We start from the raw sequence: 9746 nt of genomic DNA, 5'->3' as shown, positions 1-9746 counted from the left end.
CTGTTACATTTAGAATGGATAAACAACAAGGTCCTAATGTATAGCATAGGGAACTATATTTAATATCCTGTGATAAACCATAATGGAAAAGAATATTAAAAAAAGAATGTAAAATATTTAGAACAGCCACTGGCACGGTAATTAAAGGCTATGGAAGCTTTAACTACTATTTTATTTTATTTATTTATTTATTTATTTTTTGGTCCATGGGCCTCTCACTGTTGTGGCCTCTCCCTTTGCGGAGCACAGGCTCCGGATGCACAGGCTCAGCAGCCATGGCTCACGGGCCCAGCCGCTCCGCGGCATGTGGGATCTTCCCAGACCGGGGCACGAACCCATGTCCCCTGCATTGGCAGGCGACTCTCAACCACTGAGCCACCAGGGAAGCCCTATTTTATTTTTTATTCTATGTTCTCACGACCAGATGAGGTACATATCACTTTCTTCATTTAAAGAACTCAGGCTTTGGACTCACCCGGACCTGACTCTGAATCTGCTCCCAGCTGTGCAACTAAGGGAAAGACTGAGCTTCCATCCTCCCAGCCATGAAACGGGTCTGTCATCGGGAATATGTGGAAGGATGCATGCAAGGCTCTGAGCCCAGTGCCTGGCTCAAGGCAAACACTTTTTTTTTTTTTTTTTTTTTTGCAGTACTCCGCCCTCTCGCTGTTGTGGCCTCTCCCTTTGCAGAGCACAGGTTCCGGACGTGCAGGTTCAGCGGCCATGGCTCACAGGCCCAGCCGCTCCGTGGCATGTGGGATCCTCCCGGACCGGGGCACAAACCCGTGTCCTCTGCATCGGCAGGTGGACTCCCGACCACTGTGCCACCAGGGAAGCCCAAGGTAAACACTTTTGATGAGTCATAAAAGATGAGGAAAGGAGAATCAGAGGGTCACAGAGCCGGTAAGTGGCAGGGCTGGGAGGAGTGAAACCCAGGCACCTCCACCCTGCCAGGCTGCCTGTCCCCAGGCCTTGGTTCCCCCGTTTGGAGGGTGAGGAGCTGGGCCGAGAGGGTGGGTGGGTGGGTCAGCCGGAGGGAGGGCACTGGGTTCAGGCTGCAGGGCGGCAGCCTCCAGACACCAGCTGCAAACCTGGGAGGGGAGAGAGGAAGCCCAGAGTGCCAAAGTCAAGCCAGGGCTGGAATTATGTTGCTGAGGCTCCAGACCTCTGCTCTCCTGCCTCCCACCTTCTCTACCCAGAGACCCTCTCCTGGACCCGGCCCCCTCAGGACCCGCTCCATAGCAGCGGCCCCCGCTGCAGGAAGTCACGCGTCTCCGCATCTGAGAATCCTCTCCAAGCCACTTGCCCTGTGACCTTGGGCAAGTCTCAACCCCTCCCAGCTCGGGGGGGCTCACCTGTCCACCACACGAGATCACTGCTGTGAAAGTACCTGGCTTGTGTGTCAATGGCCCGCGCTTACTGAGCACCTGCTGTGTGCCAGGCTCTTTTCCAGGCACTTTACCTTCATTAATTCAGTCAATCCTCCCACCAACCCTGTAAGTGGCATACTATTCCCTGTTACCCTCTCCTCCCCAGGATGGAGAAGGTCCCACCTCACAGGGGCATGGTGAGGGACAAATGAGATAATGGAAGAAAATTGCCTTGGACAGAGCTAGGCACCTGGTAAGTGCTACCTACATATTGGTTATTGTTATTCCTGGGACTTCAAGGTTTATAAAATGCCAGGACCTCCTTGTGCTCCTCTGGGAAAGTGGGGGGCAGGGAGCAGGCATTATTATTATCATTTTTGCTGTGCTCATCTATTTATTCATTCATTCATCAACCCAGCACATATACAATGACCAGGCCTGGGCCAGGAGCTCCGGGGTTGCTGAGGCAAGAGGCTGGGGGCTCCCAGCTTGACTCAGGGGTAGAAAACCCACCAGCTTCCAGGGGCTGCCTGGCCTGTCAGGACTGGAGAAAATGACTTACTCTAGTGGGTTATTACCTGACGGGGGTGGGAACCCAGTGAGCCCAGATCTTCTGATTTTTCAGTGAAACCTGAAAATCTAGATTTTTTTGTGTGAAATTTCCTGATCTTTTATGTTTTAAATGTTGGCAACCAATTTGATTCAAACAAACAAACAAACAAACTACAGTACAGGCTGTGTCCTGCTCTTGGAATGTTTGAACCCTCTGGGAAATTGAGGCCCAGAGATGTGAGGGAACCTCACATGTGCCCATCACATGTGCCCATCACATGTGCCCAAGGTCACACAGCTGGGGGGAGAGCTGGGATTCAGACCCAGGACTCTTGAGACTGCATCCCCTTCATCAGGTCTGGAACATGTAGAATTGGTGGAGTGGACTCAGGTCATTAGCCCTCCAGTGGGGACTGGCCACCTGAGAGATGCCCCTGGGACTAAAAGAGAAGCTGCTTTAATGGATGGAACCCCAGGCAGCCCAACCCTCAAGCCATGTTAAGAGATAAAATGCTCTGGCCCCACCCACACTTCCAGCTTGCACACCTGTGCAGGCGCATGCAGAGTCCCCAAAGGCCGTACTGGGGACAGGGCCGGGAGTCACAGCAATTCCAGCTTCCTGGTTCTTCTGAGAAGCTCCGACCAGCAGGCATGTGTCCAGCAGCTGGGACGATCATGGTGGCCAGGGCAGGGCTGGGCCCAGCGGACTAGACAGTGGCCAGAGCCCTTGGACACCACTGAACATGTTTGGTCTAATCCTCCAGGGGCATAACTGTGACTTGGGCCAGCCCCATTTCCTCTCTGGGCCTGTGTTGCAGGGTTGATGGTTCCAGGGCTATGTGATAGAGAGCAAGCAAAAGTGGCAGGTCCGTGGCTCTGCAGAGTATCAGGTCTAGCCTGAGGAAGGGGGCATTTTCTCCTGGGAAGGGGATCTGTGGGGGCCTGGGGCAGAGGCAAAGCTGTCCCTCAGCTCAGGCCTTCCTACCCTGTGAGGTGCCCAGCTAGAGGGGAACCTAGAAGACAGTTCGCCCTCCCCCCCCTCCACGCAGACACGGCCAAGCATTCACTTGATCTCTAATTGCACATCTTAAGACGGGCCACCTACCCCTCCCTAAGCAACCCCTCCATTGCTGGGCTGCCGTGTTGATCATAAATTCCTTTTCTGTGTGCCTTCTGCCTGGCTTCCTTTCAGAAGGCAGCATCGTGGAGTAGAAAGAGCTCTGCCACTGTGTGATCCCCAAAATTACTTAGCTTCTCTGGGTCTCAGTTTCCCTATCTGTAAAATGGGGGTAATAGTACCCGCCTTGCTGTCTGTAAGGATCAAATGCATATAGAGCACCCATCCCATGCCTGGCACAGAGTAGGTGCTCAGTCAGTGACGGTTCCCTTCTCCCACAGGGTCATACATCCGAAGCCTCAGGAGCCAGGTACGTGGCGTCAGCTGAGCTCCCCACACTGGTTTAATTTCCCTGTTCCACACCCCGCATGGCAGACACCAGGTGGGCAATGCTGGCTGCAGTTTCCTGCCATTAACAGAAGGCACCGTGCATCCCTGGAGTCCCAAGAGGCAGGGCCAGACTGGGTCCCCTGGCTCCCTGCCCCTCGTGGGGCAGCCTTGCGGGGCGAGGCTAGCCAGACAGAGCCGGTCCCAGAGGATGCTCCCCACTGCCTGTCAGTCCCTGCCCAGCCCAAGCCTCCTGCTCGCCCTCCAGGTCCCACTATGACCCCCCCCCCCCAGGTGCCCGCCCTCTCTCGCCTGACTACTTCCATGGTCTCCTCACTGTTCTCTCCACTCCCACTCCTCTCTGCCCCACAGTCCTCCCTCCCACCCAGCCAGAAGGGTCTTTCTAAACCCCGATGTGACACTCTTGCTCCCCCATCTAACGTCCTGCCGTAGCTCCCACCCCCCTCTAACCTTTGGCCTGGCATTCAAGACCTTTCTCAGTTTGGGCCTTACTACCTTTTCCCACCTCACCTCGAGACCACACTCTAGGAATCCTGCGTTCGGTGGCGCCTTCTTCCTTCCCACGCCCTTTCACACCCCTGAGTCTCTGCATGTGCTGTGCGTCCTTCCTTTCATTCATTCTTTGTTTAACTAATACTTGAGGCTACTGCACACGGGCACTGCTTAGGCACAGAAATATGAAAGCAAACAAAAACAACAAAGGCCCTCCCCTCAGAGAGCTTACATGCTAGTGCGAGAGCCAGAGAATTAACAAATCAGCAAATTTAAAGTGCATCAGATGAGGACCATGCTCAAAGTTTAAAGCAGAGAAAGGGGACTGGAAATGTTAAGGCAAGGAGGATGCTGGCATCTTACACAGGGTGGCCAGGGATGATCTTGCTGGGCCCAGCCCAGGACCTTCCCACCTTGGGAGCAGCTTATGTGCCTGGGAGTTAGGGGGCTGAATCTGAGCCATTCCAGCAGGGCTTCCTGGAGGAGGCATCCTGATGCTGACCTTGAAGCATGGGAGGTTAGTACACAGGGTGTGAGAATCCCAGTAGGAGGGATTCCTGATGGAACCTGGGAGTTGATTCACTCCTAACCCATTGGATGTCAGGCAGGGGGCAGCCCTCACCCTAAAACTGGGCCTTGAACCTCGACTACTGGCCCAGGTACTTCACCCCCAGGAGCACCTCAACTCCCACCAGACCCTGTTCTCTGGATCAGGAACTGTGGGGCTGAGCCAGTCAGGGAGAGCACATCAGGCAGGAACACGGCCTGAGCAAATGCCTGGTGCCCAGACTCAGTGTGGTCTGTGGGGAGGGCAGGTGGACATGGTGGACAATGGGCTGGGCCTTCCAAGGGGCAACCGTGCCAGGTCCCCAGCCAAGGTGGCCAAGGAGCACAGTTTGTGGCCAAGTTGCCACAGCCCACTCTGACTTTATTTTATGAACTTAATTTGTCCCACACATCACGCCAACAGCTCAGAATCAGGCCGCCGCGGGAGCCACTTACCTTGTTCTTCTGCTACAATTCTGCCTGTGCTTAGGTAAAGTGGGCCCCGTGGTGCTTCTCTGCTGCTGATTTGTGCCCGGAGCCTCTGGGGATGGGGTGGTTCCGTTGCTATTTGCAGAAGGCCCCTGGGGCTTGGAAATCTGACCTAGTATAATTTCTTATCCCTGGGCTCAGGGCAAACTCACTGTCCCCATTTTACAGGTATGGAAGGTAAGGCTCATGGTTACACAGTGATTCTGTGGCAGAGAACCCAGGCCTGCTGCGTCTCAGCTGGAGCACTTTCCATTGCCTCATCCAGTTCAGGATTTTGTCAACAAGTCTTCTCAGGTGAGAGGATGATGTTCCCATCTTTCCATCAGTAGGGAAGTGTGGGGGCAGTGGGGACCCCATGGACCCAGAGCCTGATGGGAAACTGGGCTCTTACTCAGAAATATGCGTAAATGGGAGTGAGAAGAAAGCAGAGGGTCCTTGCCCTCCCTGAGTCCCTGGCAGGCACGAACTCCCTCTCATTTCCTCGGGAAGTTACATTACTGTTTGAAACAAACATAAGTCTCAGCTTTGGGGAAAACATAAAAAATCGTATCTGTGGGAAAAACCTAGAAAGTAACTCTTCGAATGTGGTCATCTTTCAGGAATGTAGGGACTGAGATCCCCATCACTGAGGGCATGCACGCGGAGGCTGGATTTCCCCTAGTGACAGCAACAGCCCTAGAGTCTGAATCTGAACCCCAGGCCACTGATTCATTCATTCATCTGCTCATTCAACCCTCATTTATTTAGCACGTGCTAGTGTCAGTCTCTGTGCCAGGCATGGGAGTGTAGTGCTGAGTAAAGACAGCTGTGTCCCTGCCCTTATGGAGCTGACAGACTAGTATAGAAAACAGTGTCGTGGTCTGAAGTGTTTGTCTGAAGAAAAATTAAGCAGGTTGAGCGGGGTGGGGAAACTGTAGCTAGGTGGTTAGCAAGGCCTCTCTGAGAGGGACATCTGAGCAGACACCCACTTAAAGGGAGGGAGGGTGCCTCCGAATACACAGGAAGAGTACAGGGAACAGCCAGTGCAAAGCCATGACTGCACTGTCCTTCTTCCCTTCCCAGCCTAGGTGGAAGACCCCCAGGATGCCTCTGCCTTCCCCACCTAGACCCCACAGAATCTCCCTACACAGCTCCCAGCCCTGCCACCAGAGGGAACTGGTGAGTTTAGGTGGCATCCTTGCTGAAAACAACCATGGAGGTCCACGGAGATCCATCCCACATTAGGGACTGATTTCCCCAGTGTGTGGCGGTCATATCAGGAGGGATGCACAGGGTGATTTTAGGAGGTACATGGCCAAATATCTTCTTTTCACAGTAATGTATTTATTTTCAAGTGTATTTAGAAAAAAATAACAAGCACATCAAACCTGGTATTATTGCCAAGGACACATGAAGAAAGGCTTTGTTTCAATTCAAAATAGAAGAATACACACAGGTAGAGAGAGAATGTTAGCGATTGTTGAATTTTGGATAAGGATATAGGGTGTTCATTTTCTAGTCTTCCACCTCTTCTATGTAATAGAGGAATTTCAGAGTACAAAGTTGGTTGGGGGAGAATAAAACTGAGGAGTGGTGGATGTCACTGTGCAATGCTGAGCAAGGGCAGGTCTGAAAGGGCAGCTCTATTACACAGAGCTCCACGTGTTTGAGAGCGCACGGCTGCAGAGCGAAGAATGGACAGGCGGGAGAGAACAGAGGTGAGTTCGGTGCTGCTGCCGTGGTCCGGGGAGGCTGCAGTGGGATGGGGAAAATGCCTGTTTTCTCTGCTGTCAGTAACAGAGCACAGTCATATGCAGACTTGGGAGCCTGACTACCCCCGTGTGGCTCTGGCCTGTGGCCTTGAACAAGTTCCTTAACCTGCTTCAGTGTCTCCCTCTAAAAATTGAGGTAGTAATAGTACCTGGTACCTCATCAGGTTATTCTGAGGCTCTGACAAGTTAATAGATGTAAGGCATCGGAACAGTGCCCCACCAGAGGCAGGACTCCATAAACGCTGGCTGTGCTATAGCTGGTCCATTCCTCAGAGGACTCTTGGCAGGGCACTGACGTGGGTCATGGTGGAAAACAGCCTGGTGCCCGGTGATGGCCCTGCACTGGGGAGCGCTTCATGACGCACACGCACAGATCCCAGCCAACTCTGCATGCAAAATGCATTATATAAATCAATCAGATTTATTAATACTTCTATTGGGCTGTTAATTTTTTATTTTAATTTAAAAAATTTAATAACATTGTTTTGTTTTCATTGTTCATTTTTAAGATGAAAGTCTGAGGCACATCATGCTGGTTTCATTTGCAGGAATAATGAAAAGTTTCCTTTTAAAATAAAGTTTAAGAGAGTTGGTCGGTCTCTGAACTACCTTCACAATATTCCTATAAATCTAAAACTGTTCTAAAATTAAAAATTTATTCTAAAAACTCAGATTCAATTTTTTTTTAAGTTTTTACAGAAAAGAGAGTTGATTAAAGTGAAATATTAAAGACTGGCTTTGGAGATTTGCAGGGACCGATGGGTGGGAAACACTTCTTTGCTGGGAACCAGCTTGATCGGTCTGTTTTCCTCCCAACCCTGTGTCCACAGGGGAAGGCCTTGTGGGGCAGGGAGAGGGGAAAGGAGGAATTATGGGTGACAGAGCACAGGGCCCTTTGGGGGCAGGAACAGCCTTGCGGGGGTGTCTGCCAGGGTCCTTCTCAGAGTCAGGATGGAAATGAGTCCAGTGACAGGTTTAGGGCTGGTGAAACACCCTGAGCCCAGCAAGAGTGGGCAGCAGTCAGCGCCTGTAGGGCTGTGAAGGCAGCCCTGCTCAGGACCCTGAGGGCTGAGGCTCTGGGGGGTGCCACCTGACAGAGGATGCAGCCTGGCCCGGCAGGGAGGGGCCCGGGGAACAAATCCCCAGTCTCCCTCACCTCCACCTTCCACCCTCCGAGCTCCTGCTGCTGCTTGCCGGGGGCTGAAGGAACCGGAAGTCGGAGGTGAGGGGGCTCATGTGATGCAGTTGGTGGAACAGAGGGCAAGGCAGAGGGTGTGTCTGCAGGGCCAGTGGAGCACATCCGGTTTAATCCCGGGCAGGTGGAGGTGGGAGGGTGGCTGCAGACATTCAGCAGATTTGCGGAGAAAGCCAGGAATCCGAGTCAGACTGCGCGTGCTTCACACCTACTGTGTGATACAGGGCAGTTGCTTCCCCCGTCTGTCTATCACGGTAGCAAACACCCACTCCAGGAGTGCGGAGAAGCTGAAGTGAGTCCGTGCAGACTACGTGCAGTTGGGCACACAGTGGGCTTGCTGGTCAAAGAGGAATATCATCTACCCTTTCCAAGAGAGGACAGAGCCTCTCCCATCTCCTCCCCGCTCCACGGGCCACCCCGCTCCTCACAGCCACTCTGGGGCCCGTAATGTCCTCTGCACAGCTCATGGTTGTCCCTGCCACTTCCAGGTCTCCTTGCTTTCTCAAATCCCCCGACACTGTGTCTCCCCTCATCCCCTTCTTCACGGTACAGACCAGGAGCCCGAGGCCCATAGAGAAGAGCAGCTCTTCCAAAGACACACAATAAGTTAGTGGCAGGTCAGTGGATTTACAGGGGCCTGGTTGGCCGGTTCATCAGCAGGAAGGTCCTTTCACTGGAACTGGGCTGATCTCCTGGCCTAGGGGCGCCTCCCCAGGAGGTGGGAGAATCATGGTCAAGGCTTCTGGCTGTCTATAATTTTCCAGCCTAATTAAACACCTGTAAATCCATTTGCTACTACTTATAGAGAGGGAGCCCCAGGGAATATCTGGAGGGGAAAAATCCAGTCATTCAAATTGAGGGAATAAATAAGCACAGTCCTGCAGAAGTATAGGTGCCAGTGGGTTTTGGTGATTTCAACACCCACCCATCTCCATCAAGCCACCCCTCCCCATTCTTTTACGAATACTTGATGGCCTCTTGGTCTTAAGTAAGAGATTGCAAAAGCACCATCAAGCCCCCCTTCCTCCCATGGCCTCCCTTGGCCCAGCAGGGAAAGCCCTGGTTCCAGTCCCTACCCATGCTGTGTGGCCTTGGGTGTGTGCCTGCCCTATCTGGGCCCCAGTCTTTCTCATCTGTATAAAGGAATCATGGTCCCTCTCCTGTTGTCCTCGTTTGCCAGTCCAGGAGATGAGAAAACACACAGACCCAGCCATTCTTATCTCTCTCCCATCTTCTGACAGCCCACTATGCTCTAGCCACACTGAACTTCCTGCCCTTCCCCAAATATACCCCATGAGTTGGGAGTATATCAGCTAGATTTTGCTGTGTAACAAACCGCCTCCTAAATTCAGTAGCTGGTTTCAAACAATAACCATTTACAGGTCAGCCAGGCTTATTGCTACATCTGAGTCAGGACTTCCCTTATGTGACAGATTGATTATGAAATTGGCCCATTTCCCACACTTGTTCCCATATCCATGCCCCTGGCAATGTGCCTCTCTCATAAAGAGGGGGAGGCTATTTTCCTACCCCTGGTCTTAAGACTTGCTTTGATCAACAGAATGTGGCAGAAGTGACGATGTGCCAGTTCTGAGCTTTGGCTTTAACAGAACTTGCACGTGTCTACTTGCTCTCTTGGACCCCTGTCATTGCTGCCATGAGAACAACCTGGGCTAGCCCACTGGAGGATGAAAGACACCACATAGAGAGGCGCCAGCCATTCTCACCCAGGCCCACCTAGACCCGACAGCCCCAGTCAACTAGGGTGACCAGCTGTTTCAGTTTGTCCAGGATTGAGGGGTCACCGGGGAGGCGGGTCCTTTAGTGCTATAACTGGGACAGTCCCAGGCAAACCAGGATGGTCGATCACCCTACAGCTGACTCAG

General features: G+C 52.6%; 1 long non-coding RNA gene across 9 annotated transcripts; it reads left to right on the top strand.

Moving 5' to 3' along the window:
* Positions 1-681: 681 nt before the first annotated feature.
* On the top strand, positions 682-7336 carry LOC109550378 (uncharacterized). Of its 9 annotated transcripts, none has more exons than XR_004528909.2 (4): positions 682-842; positions 1537-1623; positions 3321-5208; positions 5977-7336. It is a non-coding gene; the product is annotated as an uncharacterized lncRNA (long non-coding RNA). The 9 variants fall into 9 exon arrangements; XR_004528907.2 differs by having other exon boundaries at positions 1200-1623; XR_004528905.2 differs by having other exon boundaries at positions 682-903; positions 1200-1623.
* The last annotated feature ends 2410 nt before the right edge of the window (positions 7337-9746 follow it).

The sequence above is a fragment of the Tursiops truncatus genome, chromosome 1 (genome assembly GCF_011762595.2).
Source record: "Tursiops truncatus isolate mTurTru1 chromosome 1, mTurTru1.mat.Y, whole genome shotgun sequence".
NCBI lineage: Eukaryota > Metazoa > Chordata > Mammalia > Artiodactyla > Delphinidae > Tursiops > Tursiops truncatus.
The sequence above is the reverse complement of the archived record's forward strand: the minus strand, read 5'-3'. Positions and strand labels throughout refer to the sequence as shown.